Source organism: Lepidochelys kempii, chromosome 8 (assembly GCF_965140265.1).
Source record: "Lepidochelys kempii isolate rLepKem1 chromosome 8, rLepKem1.hap2, whole genome shotgun sequence".
NCBI classification, from domain to species: Eukaryota; Metazoa; Chordata; order Testudines; family Cheloniidae; genus Lepidochelys; species Lepidochelys kempii.
This window is the reverse complement of record NC_133263.1, coordinates 68732654-68739157: the sequence shown is the minus strand read 5'-3', so window position 1 is coordinate 68739157 and position 6504 is coordinate 68732654. Positions and strand designations below refer to the sequence as shown.

The 6504-nt window shown below is 37.9% G+C and overlaps 1 non-coding gene across 1 annotated transcript; it reads right to left on the bottom strand.

Annotated features, from left to right (window-relative positions):
* Positions 1 to 5736: 5736 nt before the first annotated feature.
* Positions 5737 to 5884, bottom strand: LOC140916666 (U4 spliceosomal RNA). The gene has a single exon (XR_012160583.1). It is a non-coding gene; the product is annotated as a U4 spliceosomal RNA (small nuclear RNA).
* Between the last annotated feature and the right edge of the window lie 620 nt (positions 5885 to 6504).

Below are 6504 nucleotides of genomic sequence, written 5' to 3'. Positions count from 1 at the left end.
TCCAAGGAAAAGAGGAAATTCCCATCACTTGTCACATATAAAAATAGACTGTTGAAAACACAAATACATGTAAATAAGGGACAATTTTACACTAGCGGAGAGATGAATTAGATAGATGATCCAAGGCCCACTGAATTCCACAGAAAGATACTAGTAGACTTAATGAGCTTTCTATCTGGTGGTTAGTAGATCTTTTCCATCTGTGATTTTTATAAGTCCACAAAAAATAGGGTACTTTTGTCCTCACTGTATTACAGCTACAGTTATTTTCTGCTGATACTTTTCTATTTAAGGTAAAGGGCATTTGACCCATTTTCAACCAGTGGCTAGCTGATCAACAGTTTTTGATGCAAAAATTACTGCTCAACTCGGACAAATGGTATAAAATCCTTAGACCCCATGAACCTGTCTCACTTTACTGAAATACGTTTTGACAATCCCAGGGTAGAATAAAAATACACAAAGGGGGTGCAAAGGGAAGGTGGAGTGAGCAGAGATGAAAAAATGAGCTTTTCAAGTTTGTTTTAACCTACATTTTATTCTTTACTGGCCGCCAAAGCAAAATTGTAGTCTGATTTTTCATTCCAGTCTACTATACGTACACAGAATATACATATACCTACCAGTGAGGGCTGCCAGGAATACAGTTAGTCAGTACCTACACTGGCTGGCCTGGCCAAGCCCATTAGAGGACAAAAGCCATCTATAGTACTTGTTGAGCAGCCCTAGCCAGCTGCAGATCCTCTGGCTGAGTGGGAAACTTGTGATGTTGCAACCTATCCTGGACTGTTCCTTTCCCTAGCATTGAGGAAAATGATGCATCCCAAGGTTGGTTCTGACATATATAATATAATATTTTAAAAATGTTTTTCTTCTTCTAACAATGTATGGTAATTAGTTTTGTCAAGTGTTTAAAATATAATGAAAAAGGGCAGTGTATTATGTCTATGAAGGACTTAAACATAGAGAACCAAATTCTGCTCTCAATTACAACTTGTGTAATCCCACTGATTCCAAATGTTTAAGATATTAATTGTAAGAGGAGCTGGAGGAAAAGTCCGGAGTCATTCTTGTTTGGCATTGCTTCTCACGTTACTAGTGTTAGGTACCCCCGGAGGCTGGTACTTTTGGTCTGGGGACCCCAGAGCCTCAAAGCTGATGTATGCATAATTGCTTAACCAAACTGTCCCCAGCTGAACTTTGTGGATCTGGACAAAATCAGATCCAGGTCCAAACTAAACCTTGTCTTGGTATTACAAAACCAAAATTTACACTTCCTGATACATCCCTTGTTCACACACACACACACACACACACACACACCCCAAACAAATTCAAGAATGAATTCATTGTGTATAAAATACATACATATGCTCTTTTATATATTATATTCTCAGAGATCATATTTCTATTTATAATAAAACATTTTTATTTCAATTTAGTTTATTTGTTTAGTGCCAATAACATACTGAGGGCTGTATAATACACAAAAACTAAAGATAGCCCCCGTCACAAAGAGCTTCCAGTTTATATACAGGTCTGTACAGACATAGCTAATAAACAGAATATTTGCCATTAGTTAACACAAAGTGGTATGCGAGATGTAACAATTAATTTCTGTTCTAAGTATACAAAAAACATGAGGTCAAGCTGCTGAATCCTAAATATCCACCATATGACAATTGATGGCAAATGTTGACCTTTTCATAGCTACTACTGGACTCAAATGTGTATAATAGGATAGGAGGCTAATATGGTGACAAGTACAGTTGCCAACTTTCACGCCGTAAATAAGCACCCTGACTTTCACAATAAGCCAACAATCAAGGTAATCCCATTTCAAAACAAGGCCAAAACAAACCAATCCCTAAGAACCCCAACACTCTATGTGACTAGATTCCCCCCGGCATGCAGTCTGGGACTGTGGTGGGCCTGTTGTGTACCCCTCACTCTCTCCCCCACTTGCGCCTGCTTGCCGGGAGCCAATAAAAAAAAAAAGAAGCAACAAGCAACAAGCCAAACAAGCCAAACAAGCAACAAGTCAAAAACCTAGCCAACAAGCAACTCACAAGCTAATTAAGCCAAAAACAAGCCCAATTTCCGTGTTTTTTTCACAGGTTTGGCATGTCTGGTGACAAGTAATACCCAACATGGATTTCTCAAAAATAAAACATGACAAACCAACCTAATTTTCTTCTTTGACAGGGTTATTGGCCTAGTGGATTGCGGGGGTGGGGTGGGAAGCAGTAGGTGATATATCTTGATTTTAGTAAGGCTTTTAATACAGTCATGACATTCTCATAAACTACATGACATTCTCATAAACTAACTAGGGAAGTATGATCTAGATGAAATAACTATAAGGTGGGTGTACAACAGGTTGAAAAATTGTACTCAAAGAGTAGTTATCAATCAATGGTTCTCTGCCAAATGGGAGGATGTGTCTATTGGGGTCCTGGAGGGGTCTCTCCTGGGTCCAGTACGATTCAACATTTTCATTAATGACTTGGATAATGGAGTGGAGAGTATGCATAAATGTATAACATTTATGGAGAACACGAAGCTGGAAAGGCTTACAAGCACTTTGGAGGAAAGGATTAGAATTCAAAACAACCTTAGTTCATTAATTAGAGAAATAGTCTGAAATCAACAAGATGGAAGAAAATCAAACGCACAACTACAAATTGGGAAATAATGGGCTAACTAGTAGTACTGCTGAAAAGGAGCTTGGAATTATAGTGGATCACACAATAAATATGAGTCAACAACGTGATGCAGTTGCTAGAAAGGCAACTGTCATTCTGGGGTGTATTAACATGAGTGGTGTATATAAGACACAGGAGATAATTGTTCCACTCAACTCAGCACTGCTGAGTTCTCACCTGGAGGACAGAGTCCAGTTCTGGGTGCCACACTTTAAGAAAGACATGGACAAACTGGAGAGAGTCCAGCGGAAAGCAACAAAAATAATGAAAGGTTTAGAAAACCTGACCAATGAGGAAAGGTTAAAAAAACTGAGCATGTTGTTTAGTCTTCAGAAAAGATGATTAAAGGAGGAACTGACGACAGTCTTTAAATTTGTTCAGGACTGTTATAAAAAGGACAGTGATCAATTGTTCTCCACCTCCACTGAAGAGAGGATACAAAGTAATTGGTTTAGGCTACTTCTACACTTGGCACTGGGGATGCAATTCCCAGCTCATGTAGACATACATAGACTAGCACTCATTGAGCTAGCATGCTAAAAATAGTAGTGTAATTGGGGTAGCATGGGCAGCAGCAAGGGGCAGTATGTGCTAGCCATGCTGAGTACCTACTCGGGGGCTTCAGGTGGGTTTGTATTCAACACGACTAATCTGTGCTGCCATTTGGCGCTGCCAGTGTTACCCCAGCTGCACCACTATTTCTGACGCAGTAGCTCAATGACAGCACAAGTACGTCTACATGAGCTGGGAATCACACCCCGGGCTCCAAGTATAGACATATCATTAATCTGCAGCAAGGGAGATTTAAGTTAGGATATTAGGGGAAAAAATGAACTATAAGGATTGTAGTTGAGTACTGGAATAGGTTATTAAGGGAGGCTGTGGAATCCCCATCATGGGAAGTTTTAAAGAACAGGTTAGACAAATACCTGTCAGGTATAGTCTAGCTAGTTTCTGTAACTTTCTGCATATAAAACAATGAAATAGTCTTAACATTTGACAAAAACAACAAAGAATGTACGTAGAGGGAAAGCTATTGAGGAAAATATTAATTTACACATAAACATAGATAATGTGTTTTTGAAGATTCAAACATCCCATTTAAATTTCCTGTGACTTCAGTTTGTTTCCATACCCAGCCGGATGACTATTTGTTACAAAATACAGTTACTACCATTGTCATGAAACAACATTTTTGTACCACTCTCTCTCTTATATTTTGTTTGTGTTACTTTTGAGCAAATGTTTATGAATCAACTTATATTAAATCTCTCAGACATAATACTTTACAAATAGCCTATGAAAATTATAATGTGTTCTCCTAATTAGCTGATCATCAAACTATAATCATTTCAGGATAAATTACGTTATGGGTATTACAAAACAGTAATGAAGTGCTAGTGTCTGGGTTTTTTTGTTTTTTGTTTCCGTGTGATGCATATAGATGAGAAAGGCAAAGCAGGTTTGCTTTCACTTTAACCTGATTGCACGTAGTAAGCAAATATGAGTATTCCCAACCTCAGAACAAAAGCTCTGGTTTCAACTGAGCATTTTATCAGAGATGGGGTTTCTCATGGTGAGGAATCATTTGCCTATGTCAGCTTTGACCCCACTTTGTCTTCATCAACTTAATTTTTCAATAAAAACTTTTATAATTATCTTCAAAAGAGAAATAATCTGCTGTCTTAAATGTCTCTGAAATGGTGTTCACAGAAGTTAAACCACAATCCTGAAAAAAGACCAATATTCCCTCCCCTCTTATTGAACATAAATGACTGGCATCCCGATATTAAAAATCTTATGATACAAGTGGACTAATATGCAAATAGATTAATTGCCCTAATAAAAAATGAAAAACTGGTACTCAGAACTCATAATATTCTACCCGGATACCGTGTGATGGCATGCATAATTAGGCTGAAAATTCGAATGATATTCTATTGTGACATCTGCCAGCTAATATAAAAGAAATTAAAAATGCATAACTTAAAACACATAGAAAACCTTCAGAACATTGCAGGCCTTAAAATTCATTAAAAAAAATAGAAGCAGTGTTCAAATACTTTATAAAATGTGGACTCTAATATCACTTTTATGTTTTGTTTTTGGGGCTATTTAAGAAGAAGTCCTTGTTTATATGGGTTTTACTTGATTAGGTTCCCTGTTTATACATGAACCATGGCAATTTCAATTTGCATTTCATAGACATGGCCCTCGTAAAGCCTTGCTTAAGATTTTAGCTCTGAAGTAATTATGCTTTATAATACATTTGGGCCCTCAAGTTTGAATGAGGTCGGCATGGCTGATTAGCACATACTGGATTCATTTCACAAATGTATTGGACTTCTTCCACTGTGTCATAAAACGAAGAAAATGTCAAGTGATGATGAATTTAGAATTTTAATAGATAGCAATTAATCTTTTGTCGCTCTTTTCCTAAATGTGGATGTAACATATCTACGTTCCATCCTAATTATAAGACTGGGTGTAACAGTGTAATCTGTCATGCAAAACAGCTGTTTCTGGATCCTCTGTTATACTGAAGTCAAGGAACTGAAGCGGGGATACATTTGGAGCTAGAGAACACTGACATATAATAAATTACATTGAAAGTTTTTTCTCATATGAGCCTGCAAGAGATGAAGCCAGCGTAAAAGAGCTATTTAGGAAGTTCTTTTAAATACTACTATGATAGTATGCACTCTTTGGCTTTCTGAATATCAGTGGTTTTGCAGGTTCATGTTATAATGACGGTGTAATATAAAAGGCCAAGTTGTTCTCTTAGCCTTCGTTCCAAGGGCACTCTGACCAGTTTGAACAAATTACCATGTAACAGAGTTAAATCTATATTAAAGTAATTTATTAATTTAATAATACCATGAATACTGGCATGAATCAAAGGTATTGATCGTTTCAATATGCAAGGTTGTAGCAATCATCAGTGACTAGTACATAGGCCCAGATCCTCAAGGTATTTAGGCCCCTAATTTCCATTGAAATCAATGCCTAAATCACTTTGAGGATCTGGGCTATAATGCTTTATATTTTTCAGAGTGTTGTACAAATACTAACTAATTAATTCTCACAAAACTCTGAGAGATAGTTAAGTATTATTCAACTAGCAATAATCACGCCTCAGATTAACCTCATTGGCGATGATACTGGCAGAGGAAACTGGCACAGAGCAACTGCAGGCTCCACAATGTCCACTATGGACTTCAATTTGCTTTTGAGTTTACATGGAAGGCACACAGATACTGTGACAATGGGTGACAGTACAAAGCCTTAAGATAGATAGGCTGGTCAAGGGCCAGATTGTATCTGGAGAGAGCACCATTTTGTGGGAGATCGGGCAGACATTATGCCTCTGGAGGTGGCTTGAAGTTATCTATAGTTGTAGCAGCTCAGCACAGCTCTGTCTTAGCTCTAACTGGCAAACAGGGGAGGAGAAGATCACATCAGAATTTCACCACTGGAAGTCATTGGCAGTGCTCTAATGTGAAAATATTCACAGAAATGTTGCTGCTCCTTTGGAATCTAGTTGTGCCTAGGTATTAGGTTGCTAAAAAGCATCGCAGAAGGAGGCAGGATTCAGGGATTAAGGCCAACATTTTCACAAGCAGCAAGTGATTTTGGGTGCCTCAATTTCTGGGTCCCCAACCTGAGGCACCTCAGGCCTGCTTTTGAAAGGTGTGAAGCACCTGATGTTCCTATTAATTTCAACTGGAATTATGAGTGCTCAGAACCTCTGAGTCTTCATTGTTTCAAGTCAGGCACCGAAAAATGCATAACACAATTC